The sequence below is a fragment of the Rhopalosiphum padi genome, chromosome 1 (genome assembly GCF_020882245.1).
Source record: "Rhopalosiphum padi isolate XX-2018 chromosome 1, ASM2088224v1, whole genome shotgun sequence".
NCBI lineage: Eukaryota > Metazoa > Arthropoda > Insecta > Hemiptera > Aphididae > Rhopalosiphum > Rhopalosiphum padi.
In genome coordinates, this window is record NC_083597.1 from 28,091,959 (window position 1) to 28,115,019 (window position 23,061).

The following is a 23,061-nucleotide window of genomic DNA, read 5'->3' on the forward strand; positions in this document are numbered from 1 at the left end:
CTAGAACAAACATGTAATTAAACAAACATTTTAGGTCTTAAAGGTTAGTGGCCTTTGTTAACATATTCTACCCTTATTTTTGTTAGATAACTTTTTATTTTTAATCTCGACGGGCAAAAAATAAACTACAATGTGTAGTGAAACCATTTTCATACAATTTTTTTTCTCACTCATGAACAACGAGTAAAGACATAGTGTCCATTAATAAATATTTTAGTTTTAATAGTGACCAATGACATAATGTGTTTCAAAAAAAAATAAAAATACAATAAGCCATGGAAACAAATTTGAAAATCAATATGCCTAACCTAGATATTGTAATCATTACATTAAAAAATAAAAATAACATCTTAAATACATATTTTTTACTATTATGATTGTTTTTTGTAGTACATATTTACAATATAAGTATTTTATCCATACTTTTTTTTTATGAAATCTGTTGTATGTATATTGTATGTAAAAATAACATAATATTATACACACGCAGTAATAAATAGGATAATGTGTAAATATTTTGTGTAATCAAACTCTAGACTTGAAAATATATGGGTACTCCTTGGTTGGAGTGAATTATTACTTATTACGAATATGATATACGGCAATTTATAATATTATACATTATTCAAATCCACCGTACCTACTCGATGGTAATTGTAAATTAAGCTTTATTATTCATACACCGAAGACTGATAAACTAGTTCTAATCGAATATGTATATTGCATTGAATAATAATTAATATTCCAGTAATGGTATTTTAAATATTATGGAAATACATTTCTCATAATTATTCTTGTTCTAAAAATGTATTTAATATTACTGTTTCTTAATAGTGTATTTGAATAACTTTAATTTGTATAAATTAATTCAACCTGAATGCCATATAATACAAATTCGATTTTTATAAATATTAATAGGTATTGGCTTAAAATGTATGTACTATATTACGTCCTGTAAATGTGTCCGTCAGCTCGATGTTCTGAATAATAAATAATAACTTTTCATTAAATTTTGAAACTGATGGCCAATTTGAAACGGTTTGAAATAATTTGTATCCATGAAATTTGAATTTGCGGTCTAATAATTCCCGCTCCTTAAATTTTATTTTAAATTCACGCTGCCATCTTGCAGAAATACCTCATAATATTATCAGGTATTTTATTTTAAATAGCTAAACGAAACAATAGTTGAAACTCATAAAACATTTTGTAATTTTTTGTTCTTTAACCATTGAGAAAAGTTATAATTCCATATTAATTGCAGTATTTCTTTGATTACTTTTTCTTAGTGCGTCGGACACCGTAAATAATAATTGTTTTCACTTCATAAGGCTTTATTACTGTTGGAAAAGTTTACGGCATTACATATTGTAAAGAATATAGTTTTATCGAGAAACGAGAACTGCTGGCTATAGTGATTTTTACAACGTGGGAAGGAAATTTTTCGGTTTTGAAAATTTGAACGACGTTACGCAGACAGAAATCGTGGTGGTAAAAGTTTTCGCGCTCGTATTCCCCAGTCGCAACCCGCCCCTCCGACAGCACACCAGATGAGTTTCAGGACAAATGGTCCGTTACCGGGCACCACTATTATAGTTCGTTATTTCTCAATTCATTGTGTCGTTAAGAGGGGAAGCGAAAAAAAAATCCACTGCGAGAATGGGCTGTGCATATTATCTTAAATTATTAGACGCGTCTGTTGGCCGCGGATTCGCGTTACGCGGTATAGGTAGGTATACGTCATAATAATATTATTATATTACTTTCGGTAAAGAGAATATAATGAGTCATCCGTTTATTCTGCGTAAGCGTATAGTTTATTGATAACCATAATATATAACAATATAATACATTTATATAGGTGCGGCCAACGCGCATATTATTATTATTATTGTGATGATGATGATGATGATGATGATACCTGTTATAACATTATTTTTTTTTCGCACGCGAGACAATATTGTTTGCTTAAAATAATATAATAACACCGTCCGCGGTAACGATAATAATTATCATCGCCGAGCAGAGTAGGCAGGTACCACTCTGTAGAATTATAATGTTTTTGCGGCCGTGATCCCGAAATTACCGATTTTTCGATTTCGTACCGTATCGGCCGAGGATCACGACGTTCGCATAATTCACGTCGCCGTGTCACGGGCAAGTATATACATTATACACGCATAATGTAACATTATATCATAATATATATTATATTCTCGTATCATTATTGTATGGGTAACGCAATACGCTGTTATGTGGCACGTTGGTAGGTACCTCAAACACGTTTATTGTATTGTTCACAATCGAGAATTACGCAAGTTCACGGGTCGCGTAGAATATATTTATTCGGAATCGGGGCTAACGACGATTTTAGGGTTGCATGCGGAATTGCAAACTATACATACACGTAACCTGCAATGAATACGGAACAATAAAATGAACTTGCGCTGTACCGCGTCCAAAAACGAACGGGTTAAGTCGTGATGAAAAAAAAAAATAATATGTATATACGCAGAGCCGCATAGTCGTCGAATTAAAATATATTAGAATATATCGAAACCGTGTCCTTTATGTGTGTATATATATATTATTTATATACGCTCATGAATAAAATATCAGCACTATAGGTTGAAAAATAACAGATATTTATTTGACATTTAATTATGTATTTATAGGTAATATTTATTATGTATAAGATATAGGTACGCGTTACATAATACGAGCGATGAAGAATTTTATTTAAAGCGAATATAATTGAGAACCAAAATATTTAAATCACATGTTATTTTCTATAGTAAATATGTACCTATTTACGTATCAAGTACTATTATTTACTATTCTGGTTATTTGGTAACAAATAAGGTACACGTAACTCGTGGTGACAATGTCAAAATAGCGGACTTCGTTCGTCTAGAAGCATTTAGGCGACTGTTTATTTCCAATAGTTACCTAATTAAATTGTTATTCTATTTGATCTAATATTATAGTTGAATATATTATTATCAAGTAATGTTATTACTCCATAAATATGTTCGATTAAAAATTACATATCGATATTAAACAATTTTTATTTATATTATAGTAAAGTCATTTTTTCGACTCGTTATTTAATATTTTTGAAATATGAATTAAATTCAAAACCAGATATTTCCTTGAATATGCGACATTGCACTCAGACTTGTTACTGCATTTCTCGGAATTTCATAATAATATTCCAATACTAGTAAATCTGTTGAATGATGACGCTCTGCTGCAGTTCTACACATTTATAGTTTCCAATGCACTTTGCAGTTTTGAAAATCAAATTCGTTTAAATGCAAACATAATCTAATCAAACACACTTAGGTATTAACATTTGATTAAAAAATAAAGGAAAAGTCAAATGTTATGAATAAGCAAACAATAAATCTTCAGATATAAACGGTCTACGCCCAACTAAAAATAATAGGGCACTAAAAAAGTGGTAGGTAGGTAGTTGTTATATTATTCTACTTGCACTCTACTATAACTCTGCTATAATTGTACGGCGTACCTAAACTTATAGGACAATTACGATGACTATGGATGTTATTGAAAATAAAACAGTTTTGATTTTGGTACTATATCTCTAAGAAATTATCGATTTAAAACGTAAGATTAAAAATTAAGTAAATTAATTGTGTGTACACCGTTTTTCCCAATACAAATAGTAATGTAAATGTACCCGTCACAGACGAATTTAAAATGAAGTTCTTTTTCTTATGAATTCACTTTTTCGAGTGAAATAAAAAAACAGGTTTTATTTTTACATTCAAAGGATAAAATTAATAAGTTAGATATTTATTTTATTGTAATATGGTCATTTAGTGTGGGTATTTGTACAGTCACAGCAACTACCGTTAATACACGCAAATATTGTTTGAAAAGAAAAACTATTTTTATTTTAGTAAACTTCTGAACACTTAACTAACTTGAATATTTTATGCATTATATCGTGAACGTTTAACGATTTCTTTACATAGGTACCTATTTATTTTTACATTATACATTCAGTGGACAAAAATAAATACAGCTAATAATTTATAAGGGTAATATTATCGTATACATTTTGTATATTTGTAAGTATATCTTTTTATGACAACAAAGTATAAAAATTATTTACTATAATATATAATTTATAACGGCATAAAATTTCAGTGGATTATTGTCACCGCAAAGTTAAACTTTCGATGAACCAACGAAAAGTAGTTTGGGAATTTTTGTAAAAAAAAAATATTATTTATTTTTGGCCGTGTGCACGTATAACTCTGTAATATTGTACAACTTTCTGGAGTGAACGAGATAAAAATATTTCTCCGATACCGTAATAGGTGTACACTCTCACATAAATACATAACTCGAAAGCAATTGGTACGTTGCAATCGCAATGAAAATCCTTCTACGTACATAAGCATATGATATTCTTAGCAGGGTCGTTAAAAACTACACACACACACACACACACACACACACACACACACACACACACCACACACACATATACATATGACAGAGATAGGTAGTGGAGATTGCGTCGGTAGCGGTGATAACATGCAGTGCGCGCTCCGTTATGGTCGGTCTTGGATAACGGCCAAATTATTATCATTACGTGCCCAGACGTGTAGTCTGTTGTGGGACGGGGAGGAAAAAAATCCTATTTGGAGAATTACCGGCATAAGTTCCATTGTCGGGGTAGGTGAAGGGGCGGGCATTTCCTCCTTTTATATACGTGCGATTATTGAACGGTATCATCAGACGTGCAGATGTGTCAGCGGCCCCAGTTTGCCAGCTAATCTATACGCAGGACATTTTAACCCGCGGAACTATACACGGGTTTGAATATTAAAGTTAAAAGTTGTATAGATAATATTTACGGCCACCGCCGATAACCTACACATTTACGGTTAAACATTTTAAAGCGCGTCTTTACGTACAGACGTATTATATTCAGCGTACTATATTATAGACACGAAAAGTGTCACTGGGAACCCTATTTGGTAATTTAAAGTCGCGATATTACTATCGTTTTATATTCTCTATAATAATTATAATCAGTGTTGCGCTCATAAGGGGAAACTATATTATTGCGTACGTCGTTGTGCACAGGCGCTAATCAATGTAGCGTCACGGCAGATAGTCGCAGGTCGGCGAAAAAGAATTGTATTATTGTTTAACATTACTCGAGTTGTCTTCACTCCGGCGTAGGCGGTGCCGCCGTCGCTGTCGAAAACAAAACGAGTGAAAAAAACGTTCGTGTCTTACCTGAAACAAAACATAAAACACACTGTTAATACTTGTCTTGCTGCAGTTTATAATACAGGTACATATATATATATATAATAATAATAATAATAATAATAATACGGTGGTGTTTATTTCGTCGGCGTCGAGTGGGGGCGAGTGATATCGCGGCAGTCGTAGCGGCGCGATAGGGGTGGGAATGGGCGGGGAGGTGTAAAAAATTGCAGCACTGTATCCAGCTGTCGAGTTTGTATGGGGTAACTAATTCCGTAGACGACGCCTGGTATATACACAGGGGCTAACCGTGCGCGCAGAGACGGCGGCGGCGGCGGCATCTCGTCGTCCGCCCCGCGGAGGGGTGCATTTGTCGTTGGGGGTCGTGCGAGATCCGGTGATGCTCAACGGGGCGGAGGGATTTAATCTGGACCCGGAGAAAAAGTCCGCAAGGTTATTATTTTCCTCTATTGGTTTATTACAACCAACACTTTATATCCGCTGACTATGAAGAATTGTTCGCCATCGCGGGGCACCCGCCGGCCCGCGCACCGCACACTTCACAATAAATGTGTATTATTTTTCCACTCGCCGCCGCACCGTCGCCGCGCACCGTATCTTGCACGAGCGGCCCCCGTCCGGCCGTCCGTCGCCTATCTCTTTTTCCCTTAACGCTATTTTATACAACGCGGTAAAATTCCCGCCGCGAACTCTATTTCCTGAGAAATTGCTCGGCCTCGGCAGCCACTTATTTACTACCATCACGCCGCGGCGTGTGTTCGTCCCGCGAAGTTTACTTTTCCGTAACCCATCAATATGTGTTAAAGTCGTAATTCGATTTGTTGACAAGTGTAATTTAAACCTTTGGTCAGCGATATTAATATTTGTTCAGTTACACAAACTAGGGTGTTATCAATTTTTTTTTTTTTTTTAACTACAACGTGCTTAGCGTTTTTACTAGTGTTTGTCGAGACGTTCTCAACAATAAAGTCAATCACGTTTAATTAATTACATTATTATTACGTTTTAACCAAATCAATAGTCTATCGAGTAACGAACATTTTTCCATTGTTTGTTCATTTTTTTTTTTTTTAATCGCGAGAAAAAAAATTCAAAATTCAATTTTGGAATTAGCAGTAGGTTACTCTCGTGGCATGTATATTAGGCTCAAAAGTAAAAAATTATTCAAGTCAATATTTGACAGTGAACTTGATATTATAATGCCTATCGCCACGCGTTGTCAAACTTAAATTTTTCGTTGAAAGCTTATAAAGTTATAACTGTGGCCAAATCAGAAAGCTGATCGGCTAAAAATTAAAATATTTCGTTGACGAGTTGAGATGTTCTAAGTATTATTTTGTACAGTATATGCAACGTGTTTTGCATCACTTACACGAGCAGTATATTATTATTTGTCGAACAAAAGACTACAACAAGTTTCTTCTTCATATTGTATACAGCTTGCGTGGTCTGTCGACTGACGTGACGTGACATCGCTTTTGACATAATATTATACCGAATATAATAATATACCTAGCCCATAGGAGATGTATTAGTGAAACACACACTATATCGACTTAGCAACGCGGTTGTTGCCACAACTACTGCTCACTACCGATCGTATATTATTATAATGACAATATAACTATTATCATAAGTAAGAGGAGCCAAAGATAATATACTGTGTCGGATGCTACCCTACGTTCGCGATAATTGTGGGAAATATGAATTTAAAAAACTATCACAGGCGCCCGGAAACGGGCGTGGAAAAACAATTCCTTTAAAGACTATAATATGATGTGCGTTGATTTTATTCTATGCCTCATATTTTCGTTATAAACGGAAATTAAAATAGTCGATATCATCCGCTTTGAGCATAATTACAACGGACTAAACATTTTACACTTTACGGCAATAATTTAAGTGAGGAAAAAACTGGTACAATATTAATTATTAATAATTATATTTTTTTTCGACCAATTATGGATATTATTACTAATATTTGTTTAATAACGTTATGGGGAAAAAAATACTTAACACTTCACTCTATCGTGTTTTAAATAGTGTTTAGTAAATATTTTTTTTGGAAATTAATTTTGCCAAAGCAATAATCAATACCTTTTTCCCATTATTAAAATACTCGAAAATTGTTATCCTTGAGGTAATTAATATTTAATGACGATAATAGCAATGCATAATAGTATACGGATAATTATTAATACATTAGTTGCATCGTTAACGGTTGAAAATATTTTATTTTGAGTGCATAAATATGTATTAAATTCTCAAGCATCTTAAAGCTTTTTTATTATTATTATTTATCTCGTATCAAATGTATATTGTTTATTTGTTACATCATTTTTACTCGCACAAATACTTCTATACTATAAAATATGTCGTACATTGTTTAGATCTAATTTCACATTTTTTTTTTTTTTTTAATTATGTCGTACGTCGAAAATTGCGTAAAACTTACACGTACGGCTGCTCGAACAATATCATATAATATATAATATTAGTAACAACGAAAACGTGATATTTCAAATTTTACAATTGTAATAAAACACCTAATGCATATTAGATACAATATGCATGGTATGTATACAAAAAGACAATTTTGTTCACCCCTGGGGACCATATGTTTGGGTTAATGTGTATTTAAAAAAACATTCTGGTATTGGCTGTATTGCACTTGAGATGTGTGTATCGTGAAGCTTTCTAAATATACCACAGCGAGTGGTCTATTCGATCAGTCCGTAATAACTGCGTCCATATAGTTTTGTTTCCAAAGCACGCAACGAAACGTAAAAATCTAATATGCAACAGACATACATTCTGTGTGTGCACTCCACCGGCTATTCGGTACGTTTCGTATTTCGTTTTATTTATTTGCCTTCGGTGTTATTTCTACGGACGATGACAAGTTGAGGTTGAGTTATTGTTATCATTGACTGCAATAAAGCGTGCACATAAATTAATATTATTGGTAAATATCGCGGTGTGGTATTTCACCCTCTTAGTAACACCCCTTCGCGGAAGCCATTCTATTAATTACCCGGTTTTTCGTGGGATACTAATAAAAAGGAAAACCATTCTTAGTCGGTTCGATCATTATTTTTATAGTAAACTATAATAAGATCTGAATCGTGAAAGTAATTTAAACAACTTTTAGTCAAATATGCAATTTTTAAGCTGGAGATACTTAATTTTTTTTTTGTGCGTGCGTGCAATTCCTAAAAAACCTCTTTCTACTTTTCTCATATAGTATGCCTATATATAGATACATATATAGCAATGTCATTTATGCACGAAATTCCTGCAGGCCTTTCGGTTTTGTCCCCAATGTGATCAGATTTCAGTGAAATAATAATAAAAAAAAATCAGCAAATTCTACTGCTGTTCACAGATTTGGACCTTATCCGACGATAAGACGAGGGTTACGATTGCTTTCCGAAAAAATATACTGCAAATGGTATATTTTTCTTTCTTGTATATTGGATCTCTGACATTGGATGTTATTTCCACCATAGCTGTTTATCGTCACACAACTCTCATTACGTGGATAACATCACACATAAAGTTAAATCAGTATTGTGTTAACAATAATAATATCATCACAATGTATACAATATTATGACATTGTTACGTGTGTACGACTTGATGTGAAACAGTGTGTTATTGCTATAGTTATTGACATTTGAACGCTGCAATGTTCAATTTGTTTTTCTTTGTTGATAAATGTTTTGTGATAGATGTCTAATAAAAATGTTAATAATTGTTATGATATTCAATTTATGTGGTAGCGGAACAGTGTTTATCGTGTTCGTGATTTATGAGTAGTTAATAAGAGTACTTATTAAGAATTATACCTATAAAAAATGAAAAAATACAACAAATTCTTTTTTGTATTTATTCTGAATCAATTGTTTTTTTCCCTGTGGCCAAAAAATTAAATTAAATTACACTCAGGATAAGGGTAGCATTAAGGTTATATTACGTTAAAATGTTGACTGGTAATAATTTATTTATTACCTTCCTGTAAATAGGTACCTACTATCCGATTAGGCAGGTATCATAATTACTGGATTTCCTTTCATTATTTATTATTAATTCTAACGGATAACTGAATAACCCAATGTAGGTATTATACTTTCGTAAAATTAAACTGTTGAATAATATAAAAATAAAATAAAAATATGTATATGGCGGTTTCGATATAGAAAAAAATAAATGATGGGCGACAATGTTTTATTAAATGTTATTTTATTAAAAAATTGCATCTCTAGCTATTATGATATACATAATTGAAGTACCTATTATGATCGATCGAAATACGTACATAATAAAATATTTATATGTGAAACGCAGACCGCTAGTCTACATAAATAGTACTCAAGAAACATTTATAATATATAATATTATTATTATTACCATTTGCTTGTACGGCCATAAAAGTATAGGGAAATCGTAGACAGACCAGACGAAAATTTGTTTGGTATAAAGACGGCATCTTTGTAATAATATATGTGTTTTCCAGTACCGGTTCAAGTGCACATTTTCCAATAGTACTTACCGCTATGCTCGGGGTCGTCCAGACGCATTTCGCAGATGTATTAACATATTTTCAGAACGTTGATAGTGGTACGCACACAAATATAATATATATACATCAAGAAAAATAATCATTCCGCCTCCATAGCAGCCGTATAGACGCATGTATGCGCTGGGGCCGAGAATATTATAAATATATATACGCATATAATAATGTAAGGTACCAAGTACCGACTGATCAGAATAAATCGCCACTGCCGACGGTATATTCCAGCTAAAAACTACCCCTAGCTCTCTGGCTCTGCTTCTGCCGTTACATTATGCATAAAAAATGTGCGGGTTGTTTATTTATATTTTATTTTTACTCGCTCCCCATTACCATTTTTTTTCAGGGAGAGAGGGGCAAAAATCCTTACGCGCTCCTGAATGCGTGCACACCGAGTCCACTTGCGAATTCAATATTTACGGTAATGCGTGGTCCTGAATATAGCTCGTGTGTTTGTGTGTGTGATTCGGTAAGTACATTATTTTTGTGTCGTTATTATTACAAGCGCCAAGTAACCTTTCTTTTTTTTTTCCCATCGTATTTTGCATAATGTCCCAAATAGACGTGTGCACACGTATATGACAAATTTGATAACGCCATGTATTATACTCACACATGTATGTGTATATACATAATGTTACTATAATATATGCGAATGAGTATAACGCATATACGCTTTTATGCAGTCCAAATTGGTCCATGACCCGTTCCTTCCTCGAAAACCCCGAGTCGGTACGTCTTTTTGACGCACGCTCTAATGGGATTTACGCCAAAAAAAGTATTTTGAGTAATAAAAATAATAAAAATAATAAAAATAATAAAAATAATACGCTGCAGGCGTTTGAAGATGTTAAGTACGACATAAGCCCGTATATATATACATACAATGAAATAACGCCAGCTGATCGTCAACGCAGAATGCATTCCGGACATCTTTTTCCGGAGACGAGAAATTTAAAATCTCCAAATCAAAACCAATCGTGTCCACATTAAGTCAGCGACACTTGTTTTACGTAGGGATTATACGAGTGATTTTATTTCTTAACCTAGTCTTACCGGAACGGATGTTTAGAAAAAGTTAACGACAATAAAGACTCGATTGTACCTACTTCCGATTTTTGGCTGTTGACTTAATGTTTTAACGTGAAAATCGTTTATTTGCTCTTGTCAATGGTTATATCGATTGCTGTATTACAAGCTACAACGTTATTTTAATTTCGAGTAAACATTATCGAAGCCGGTTAATTATTTTGTTGTGCAAAAATGTTGCATTCACATTTATGCGTGGTTTTTTTTTCAATTAATTTTGTTGACCACCTAAATGAAAACGTAATAATATTGTGATTAATTTATGTACCTTTTCATTGGTTATTTGCATAAAACATTAAACTAACAATATTAATAAACAATATTCTTCATCATTGTGTAATAATATGTACAGCGTACAATGTGCATTATTAGGTATATATGAACGAGGGACGTAATTATAAATATTTAAATTTAAGCATTAATTTAGAAAAAAAAATGTAAGAAGTATTGTTTCTTTTTTTTTTTTTTTTAAAGTGGTAAAAAATAAAATATAATACAGGTTTAATTTTTTACCTTTGTTATTATATCGAAAGACGCTGAAATGGTTGTCGGTACAGTATTTTTACAGTCTAAGTAGCTTGGAAACAAATTATTTTTGTTTTTGATTTTTACGTGGTATCGGCAGAGGATTTTAAGCCATTGCGCATAAAAGTAATACATGAATGAAATTAATGGCAGATGTTCCCCTATACATTGTTTACAGTCTCCGTTTCAGCCGTTTCGCGTAACTGTACGAGTATTGTACTTGGCAAGTTTCCTGTAATGTGTACATCTAACTACGCGATACGATTTTTCATAACGCAACACTTTATTATTGTATAACAGTTCGTTGTGGTTTTTTGGCAACTTTTTACGAATTTCACACAGCCCCGTGACTAAATAACGCCGTCGAAATGCTCTCAGATAACAAACTAACCCGGCGGCGATATATTATTATTACTGTACTATATGCACAAACCGACGAACGTTAAATTACATTTTTTTAATTTCTAAATTTGCGTACCATATAATGTATAGGTATTATATAATACTTAAACGTGAAATAATAATACCTAATAATTATTGTCGCGTTAGCTGCTATCGACACCGGAAAACGACGCGATTCCGTGTCGGCGTATGTCTACCTACTCGAAATATTATAAATAAAATATAAATAGACAGCATAATATTGTAAATATAATAATATGTGTATGTGTGCGTGTCTATGGCAGGTACGACGATGGTGTATAATAGTATAATATAGATTTTTGGCAATGGACGTACCTGTGTAATACTTTTGTAATGTTTTGTTTTTTTGTTGTTTTTTATCGATCTTTCTCGAGCCGTATCTGTTCCGCGTTGTTAATTTACTTGTCTAATAGGTATACTGTTATATTATCCTTTCAAGTCAGTATAATAATAATCATAATGATTTCGCGCAGAGGTGTGTATTGTTATTTTTTTTTCTTTTACACGGCCTACGCGTCACGTGATTATGGTTTCAACGTGCATGTATTGTAGAGGCTCCTCGGAGAAGAGCGTATAACACAACGGGAAAGCCGCCATTAATACCAGAAGATGATTAATGCATTCCTCCGCCGATGTCGCCGGTTACGCTTGTGTGAATCGCTGCCAGATTATCGTCAGATGAGAGCTTAACCGATTTTTAATTTAAAGACGTTTTAGTGGTAAAATTCCGCAGGTAGGTACCGCGCCCCGCGACAACAACAATATTATCGTCATAGTGCGGCGCACACTTCCTACTATACTGTATACAGTGCCCGTTTCCAGTACAAAGCTCCAAAATTACGAAAAGAACTCATTGATTTTTTTTTTCGAAAAACTTTTGCTTTTGCATGAATGACAATCACGCCGGTAATCGGGACCGTGCGAAAACACCCTACTGCGAGAAATATACACTCCACCACGCCGTCACCGCATAAATTATCATCCAGATGAGATGTTTTTTTTTCCAACTACTGTAACCCAAATGTCCTTTGCCATATAGAAGATCTCGTTATATTTTATTATATCATCGACCAACGGGATATTATATTTTTGCGAGTCAGTGAAGGAACTGTATTACTTCTGAACTTCGTTTTTTTTTTAAACCTACTATCGTTTTAAAAAAATAAATTTATGTTTACGTTCTTAAAAAAAAAAAAATGAACATATTTATCTGGCCTCTCATTATAAATATTATTTTATGTATACTTATATAATATTTTAAGTAAGGTATAAATTATGTTTAAAAACGTTTAGTCTTTATATAGTTATGTAATCAGTATGTCGGTATCAAATTTATTAAAATCAAAGTCAAATAAAAAGATATAAATATGATTAACATTTTTTATATTTTACAATTTCACATATGTAAGTTATACTTATAAAATTTGAAATTTAAATTTATGATCTGGAATTGTTTCATTTCTGTATATATATAGTAGCTATTATTAATTATAAAACTATAATAAATTATTATTTTTATTTTTAACTACCGCAATATTTTTTATATAAGTACATATAATAACTAATGAGTAAAAGTATTTTATGAAGTATATAGGTATATTTAAACAAAGTTAAATTCTATCTTACCTATCTGAAGTAAAATATTAATAAAATAAATAATATAATAATAATAATAATATTGTAATATTAATAGATTATAAAAAGGTCTGGTAAAGTTTAAAATATAATTTAAATGCAAATCTTTAGAAATATTCTGAAATTATTTATTAATAATTTCAAAATAATCTTTATAGCGATAAATAGAGAGTTTAATGTTTATTAACATTTCAGCGAGTTTTGATAATTTAAAACTCATATTAATGGCCAAGAACATAATATTAGTATATATTATTTCCATAATAAATAACCACATATTTCAGTTATTATTCTTAATAATTACTAAAACCATTTTAATAAAATCGTTTAATGACATGCACAAAGTAATTTTAATATACAGACCATAGTTTATAAATAGATTGTAATTATTTTTCAGCAATAATAATAATAATTATTTTTTTAAATAAACATTTTTTTTTTTTTTAAAATGCTGTATTTAGAATATTTAAAGGTACATATTTGAAAAGGCATGTGGCTACAAATGTAATGTAAAACTTAACTATTAAATACAATTAATACCTATTTATAATTATGAAATGCTCATATTTCTCGAAATTATACTAAAACAGTGTTTAAAATAAATTGCATATATTTACTGCTTTATCGCGTAGATTTTACATTTCCTATACCTATTTATATTTTTATTATTTTATGTTTTTTTTTGTTAATTTTTATTAGATCTCACTACAGTTAAGTACATACGCGCAACCAGCCGCAATTAACACGTAATTCATGAGGTATCAACATGCGATCACGAATGCGACTCGTGCGATATATTTCTCAAAGGTAGTAGTATAAATAAAACAATGTCATGCGAGGGATAGACGGGGGCATACGTACAATAAAAGTATTATACAAGAGATACATCGATTATGTATGTTGTATACACACGCATCAGTTGTTATTATAGAAAACAACTGGCGAGATTTGAGGTGGGTGTCGTGGGTGTGGGGGATAGGAAAATGGAAAAAAAAATGAATTATGAATGAAAATATTGTTTTGGAAAATTCAGGGAGAAGTCCCTTACGTCAGCGACACGCTAATTTTAGACCCGAATATATACGTACAACACGCGCCGAGATTGTTGGCCGGCATTCAAAGCACCGTTGGTAATTGACAACAAAACATTAGTGTTTCCTGACGCTGGACTGATTATCATACGGACGTTTTAAAGTCAAAATGTAAATGAGAGATAGCTAAAAATATTTCCATTAGACTACTTCAACCGGTCAGCATTTGACAGCGCGGAACGTTAAAAAAGTTCCTATTCGAATTGTCACATAGAAATGGAACGAACGTACTCGTAAATGTAATAAAGTAAATTATTTCGTAAAATGTAGTTGACTATTATTTTATGAGTGCCTTTGAATTTGGGTCTTTAATAGTTTCCGTTTTGGTGTTCGGTAGACCCGACAAAGCAAGGTATTAATTTCGCTGTTTTTGCAAATTATAGATAATCAGTGCAATATTAGTCACACGAGTATGTACGCAATAATGTAGTTTTTGTTCGGTTTCTTCGTTAGAAGTATATAATATATTAAAATATATTAGTTAAACCACCTCGCATAGACTTGCAAATGAGAATTTTTTCCACGAAAAATACTCGCTAATTTAGAATTTAGATTAAAATTGCGAAATTTATAAATATTATAATATTACTCGATAATACATTATATATAGGTACCTAGGAATAAACCTACTATATTATATACTACGAAAATGATAAAAAAAAAATGAAATAAAAATAAGATTCTACTTCTTTTCGGTATATTGAAATCAGCAAGAGTACAAAAGAGAAGATGTATGTACTTATATAAACCTTTTGAACTCTACTTGATGATGGATGTATTTATGAAAAAACTGGGTAGAATCAACAAGAAAGAGACACCGGAAACACGGTGACATGAAAATTCGCAGATAAACGCACGGTAGATCCTGCAAACGTATAAATATATATACATATATTATGTATATGTGTGTCGTGTGTGTGTATAGCATCTACCTAAACAGTAGATTTGTCGGCAGATTTATTGGTTCGCGTCTTTCAAACCAAAGGAAATAAGTTTTTTCTTTCGATCGTCCGACGATGTGTGGTGACGGAGAAGTGAAAGGGGAAAAGGAGATACCCGCTACAAATATAAATCGTTTTCCCTGCAGCTCCTATACCGTTATATATATATATATTCGATTATTTTTCGATTTCGGGTGGTTCTTTATATATTTTTACTATGCAATTTGTTCCAAATGTACCGAGACATCCGTTTATAGAGACTATTTATATTGATCCAGCTCCAGTGACCGAAACGACTAGTCCTGAGCTTATTAGTTATATAATATTAATATGTACCGTAGGCTACGTTATTACCAATTGTTAATCAAATATTACACATATATAATATTATGAGCAATATAATATAGATAGATGTGTATTGTATATTTATATGGCGTTTGTGTTTAAAATTACAATAATAAATGTGACCGAAAATTCGGATGCCGTTTAAATCTTTATCAAAATAGGTATATATTTTACTTTCAGACAGACAGCTATCCGAAGAAACACCGAGGCAATAAATAAGAAAATCTATTACTTTTCAAAAGTACGGCAATAGTTTTATATATTATAGGCTTGCTGCAACGTTATACCGCCACTCCCTCGGCGACCAAAAAACTTTCCTCTGATGTATTATACCTTTTAAGCGCATCCATGAACAGCACGGACGATGGGAAAAACTGTATTATATATTGGTAAAAAGAATTTGTATTTCCCGTAAAGTGTTTGTAAACGTATTGTATGTAAGAAATGCCGCGGTGTCTTCGGAGGTCGTAAATTTGAGCCCTACGAGAATGTATTATTATTTCCTTGGAAATTTCGATCACCACAATTCAATATTCCACGTCATGAAAATTGGTCGATCGTATAGTAATATGCATTTCAATGCATCGGGTAGTTTATGGTAATCGTAATCGGTAACTCAGTCGGTACCACATAATATTGTGATATTATATATGATCATGGCGATGGCTTTAAAAACAAACCCGCAGATATTATTATATTGTACAGCAATGCAAATTGCTTGTATATCGTTTAGAACTACTGGCAACGGCGTCGTTGTGACGCGTTATAGACAATTTATTATTGCAATATATTATCGTTCCGCCCAAGATCGAATACGGTCGTCCGAACACGGACGAAATGGGCAGTGTGGCGAATACGTCATTGCTTTATTATTACGCAGACTCGTTAACGGACGAAACCGCGAAACGCGTAATGTCTTGTGGGTCGTGTGGTCGTCATAGCACAGTACACACTTATAAACCGAAATTCTTTGAAACTTTATTTTATACATATATAGGCACTCAACTCGACACTATATAGTTCAAATTGTATAAAATATTTGAATGGTCCCCCTTAAGCATTTTTTAACTATTCTTAAACCATCACGTTGTACAATATAAAATAAAAATATATATATTCTTATATATTAATCGCGTGTAAGGGGAAATTTAATAATATATCATCATGTACGTGTGACTTATGCTATTACTTATTGGTAACGTCTTTGGCGTAAATAACCCGATAAATAGGTACTTTATAGTATTATGTTTTGTGTTTATCAATCGAGATCTTACATGAAAAATTAAAAATTACACGGCAAAATAACAAAAATCGAAAACACGAAATTGTGTTTTAATTATTAATGATGATGAGAAATCAGTAGACAACGATATAACGATATGACACCAGAATTTCATCACCCCCCACCCTCCCTACCGATGACCAGGTCCCTCGATGGAAAACTCATAGGATACGAGACGACATGGCGTAGATATGTAACAGATATACCTAATGCCTATACCTGCATCACGAGAGTTCAACAACTCCGCGGCGGCTCGTGCACAACGTTTATAAGGAACCGCAATAGACGGCACGCCATCGAGATTGGTGCCGAGATACCATGCGTTATTAGCGACGAACGTTTAATGGATGTACAATATTATTATATATCATGTGTATGGAGGTACTGCTAACGGTACGAGGACAACGAGACCGCAGCGACGACGACAAGCTCGCTGTACTATGCACACGATACTTGCGCTGTATAGTCGTTGGAAGTGTACGCAGCGCTTTGTGATCCGAAATAAAAAGAAGAAAAAAAATCGCAGCGGTATTATTATTATACTATCACAAACGCGTTGCGTTGTCTGCCTGTGCGTGAAGAAGACGAAAAAAATAACTTGAAAAAAAAAAAAAACGGCGGATATCGCATAGTAATTACTATAATAATAACAACAATAATATAGTGTTGCTGTGTAGTAGGTGTGCTATATTATGACGTCGGCACCGCGTGCATTATTTAATATTATAATATGCTGGTAGGTATACTACCTCTTGCCATTTACCTAAGACTCGAACACTACTTAAATGCTATATTAAATGGCAGAATATATACAGTCGTATCTTTCGTTACCTACTCGAGCAAAAACTAAATAAACGGTTTTTATCACTACTTCTAGAATATATTATACGATTTGATATAGCGGTCATAATAATCTTATGTCATGAACTCCATATTATTGCGTCATAAATATATTATTATTTTTTTAGATTTCATACGCAGGTGAGTATTATTAAAAAATATCATACGTTTTATATTGTTGTGCATTTCGAACGCTTTGAGCAATATTATTTCTATTCGTATATCCCGTCTATTGCTTCTTTACTGTACTTAAAAAGTTTTTTATTGCATTTTCCCCTTTGGTTTCTTCAAATCCGTGGTTCGTGTAATCGAAACTAGAGGTATTTAAAGATTTAAACAATTGTCACGCCCACTGCGCTTGCGAACGCACCCACACTGGTTTACGTACAATAATATTAATTGTATTAACACAACGGAGTAGTAAAACATTCATATTATATACGTTTGCTTATACTTTAATTTGTATTGACAAAACAAAAATCTCTTAGTGATTGCGTTTCAACAGAAACTTTAACTTTATAGCGTTAATTAATGAATAAAAGAGGTGATTTATTTTACCTCTACATCGCTCGTTAAACCTGCTAATATATATATATATATATATAAAATAGTCGTTTGCGGCCAGTAAAACTGAACTCTGTTAAATTCTCATTTTTACTTCGTTTATTATACCTAATATTATACTTTACTACGTTATATCTTATATACAAAGGTATTGGCCATTATAGACATTGTTACCGACTAGACATTTCGTCCAGTGTATATTATGTACACTGCACAGTCGTTAATCGTCATCATTTCAACACACCAACACGCCGAGATTACGAAAACTACACACGTATTCGTGTTCAGATACTTACACGATGTGTATACATTGTACGATGTAACTTGTAATACACAGTGACAGTATTTTTTTGATTATCTACGGTAACATTAATTAATTTAATATTGTTCAAAAAAAGAAGAAAAAAATATATAAATAATATACGTTTTAATAAAAACAGTCTAAATAAAAAATATGACACGAACATTAAGATTAAATAAAACACGGCTTAATATATACATCATAATTATAATATTGCGTTATATTTGATCGATGGGTTTTGTTCCAGACAATATAATTCAAGTAATTAGACATATTTCAGCTCTGGGTTTAGACTAAGGAGCATTAGAAAGATGGTTAGTGATTCCTAATTTACACCTCTCATTTGTATGCGTGTAGAACATTCTATTGAACTGGGTTTAAGTGAAAAGGTTTAACTGTGAGAGATGAGAGTGATGTCTTAACAAGTACAGATTCTATGAAAACTTAAAGGGTCTTTTTATAATAATATTTTATTATACCATGCTGAGATGATAAATATGATAGTTATTAGTTACTATAACAAGTCATTTAAATGTGTGATCGCGATCGTTAAAATATTTTGGGACCCAGGGCAGTATACAATTATAATACCTTTAACACATATTTTATGTAATTTGTGACGGAGAGAGTAGAGACTAGATAATATTCTTAAAAAAAAAATCATAGTTATTATTTAAATTAGTTTAATATTTTATTCAAACAATATAATATTATAAATTAATTTCTCGCGGTAAAATATAAACTAACATAATTTATTTTTTCACTGACCGTCAAATTCATTACTAAGTTTACTGTGTGAAAACTGTGATAGTAATAATATGATCCTATTCAATAACGAGTACATTCACGCCGTTAGTGGTGGGACCCAAAAAATTATAAATGATTGAACACATACAATAAAATAACGAAGAACCAATTAAGGTATTTGACAAAAAATCTTAAGTAATTTTTTATAATATTTAGGTAACAAAATTATGATGTACTGTTGGACCAAACATTTTCTTGGTGACTTTTCCATTCATCAACGGTTATTTTGCATTATTATTATCATATCAAATATTGAAGGGATTAAATATTCATACATGACTGCATGCATAAATGGAATTGTTTACAGAAAATAAGAAACGAATAGAGAGTGGTTATTGTTTAGGGTTGAGAAGGAAGTCGTGGTTGACGAATATCTTTTATATTATATATTTATTATCTGTACTGAAAGATCTGAAGATATCCGTAGAAGTCTTGCAATACGAAGAAACACGTTTACTATAAGACTCACGCTATAAATAATACTATATAGTATATTATACATTATTATAGATGTGTACTGTTCTTTTAATTTCCATATGATTTTTATTAGACAAACAACGTTTAATTTTTTTGAAATAAGATTTTTAGTACTATTTTGAGTTATTTAATTATATCATATTAATTGGAGTTCTAAGCCCCTAATAAAAGTCCCTAAAGCAATACGTCTGAAAAATTACATTCTGTCAATGTCAAAATAACATTTGTTTGTAAAATGTATCAAACTCATTACGTAGTCGTGGCGTGAAAAATTTGAAGGTATTTTGTCTTTGAAAAATGATATTTTGGCACCAGTCCCCAGAAACACAGCGCCTTCAAACATCTATCACTCACTAATTAAAAAGCAAAAAAATAACTAGTGCGGACAAAATTACTTTTGGCTGTATGTGTATATTCAATCTTTACTTTAAATAAAACATTAATAAAAATGCGTGTGTTTAGAAATTATTTATTTTTATTATAATTATTGGTATATTATTACGTAATGTGCGTCACAAGCACTTTAAAATATTTAAATCAAATACAATTATAAAATTCGACAACAGATTACAAATTAAACGTCTTGTTATGTAATGTAAATTATAAATGTACTTAAAAAATTGAGTATAATAATATTCGATTCTATTAGATGTTCATGTACGGTGTTCAGATATAAATGTAAGACATTTCGTGATTACTATATTGGTGAAACGGTGTGAAAGCCATACCTAACTGCACTTCTTATACGAGTAACGATCAAATTACTTGGATCTGGGTTAATATCCTTCATAAGCCTACCGCCTCCTATAGATGTGTATATATCAATAACAACTAGAAAATCGTTCGTAAAAATAATACTGTAGCGATTTTCTCGTCAAGAGCAAAAATATAAACAAAATTACGAAATTATTTTCGCCGCACCTAAGCCCGGTGCACGAGATATACTATAGACATGGTATGTATACATGTAAGAAGTCAGCGCCGACGGGAGTGGTTCGAGGAATGCAATATACGATAGAGGGACAGCACTGCGGCAGGGGTAGATTCCGTGCAATAAACCCGAACGATGCCGATAAATTAAGTTCGCCAGCAGTCTCCTCGCACGCGAGCGCATCTCTTCCCTCGTGTGCTTGCGGCTTCGGTGGCATTGGCGACGACGCGAAAACGCCGGCGACTTCCTCGGCGACAAATCATACGGTGAGCGTGGTCGGGCGAAAGTGGTTGTGGTGGTGGGGGGGACGCCGCAATACGGAACGGCATTTTGGCAACCGCGCCCGTCTTCCGGTCTGCACGAGAGAATCATATTTTACCCCTTCGACCCCTCCCGACCGCGACGATGTATGCAAATATTGCCCCGACGTCTGCATATATATTTATATATATATATATAACAATAATAACGATAATATAATAGTGTACATAATATAATATATACTTTCCGACCAAACGAATTTGTACTCTGTTTGATATTGTTATAATAACATAACGCTGCTGCACCGGCGAAACGACCCCGCGCGCCCCGCCATACACTGCAATGTCTTATAATAATGTACACACCACCCACAACGTATACATATATAGTTTTCGTGCCGTATAGTGCAGTTTGTGAACATTGTTCGGTTGTATAATTTAAATGACTCCCCCGAGTGGAGGGCCCGACTTGGAATACTTGACGACGAACGGGACGATGATAAAATTATAGTATAACTGATAGGTGAGTAATAATCATGACAACGTGTTTTTCGTTTAAATATTATTATACAATACGCTCGTCTTGGTCAGATGGATTGATCACAAAGCGATGGTAAACGTATAATTTGACCATTCAACGAATTTATATTATGTATATATACATAAATATAATATTATGTTATAAATTATTAGAATACGGCTACAGCTTGCAAGTTTAATATCGAATTTCGAAATAAATTTATGGAAATGATGAATATTATATAATGACATCATAATATTATTATAATAAGTCTTAGAACGAAAATAATAATGGCAAACCCTACCTAGTAGGATAGACAAAATCCATTATAATTTCTATTTTAAACTGAATGTTATAAAACTATAACATTTTTTCCTTTCTTTTTTTTTTTTGAAATCTACTTACTCGATAGAACAATATTCTAATAAACGACGACTAAAACAAACAGGAAATTAACGTCAGACTGTTTTTTCGAATATGAACATAATTTATTTTCATTTTGAAACTATTGAGAACACTACAAACTTGTACTATATGAAATTATGATAAATAAGACACAATTTTTTGATTATGTATACATAGATTTTATATTTCAATTTTCAATACCGTACGTTTCACCAACGATCATAAATCCTGATAATCTAATAAAAAAAAAAAAAAATGTATACTCATATTATGAAAATATACTGCCACGTGAGACTTTTTCTTATTTTTTTTATTAACAAATGAATTTAAGTAAAAAACCACTACACGAGTCGAGAATCTTGATTGTTCTCAACACTGTACGTAGATATTAGATAATAAAGTTATTTTTGGTTTTTTTTTTTTTTTGTCTACTGGACCGTATGGCATTAAATTATTATCGTTTGACACATGCATCGAAATACCAGCGTCGTGCCGACTATAATAACCTACCTAGCCGTATAACATATATCATTATAGACTTTTATATTATTATCACCGTCCTAGACTGCACAAAGTTTCTCCCCTATACTAATATTTTACGAGTGTTTTTTTTTTCCCGTTTTGTTTTATTTATTGTATCGTTTTGTCGTCGTACGAGCGCACGCGCACACGTTTTCACCCGACGACAACCGCCACTGCACCGGCTACAGAACGGTCGCGCCGCCGTCATATTATGATTATTGTCGCACAGAAACGATTTTTGGTATTTCTGCTT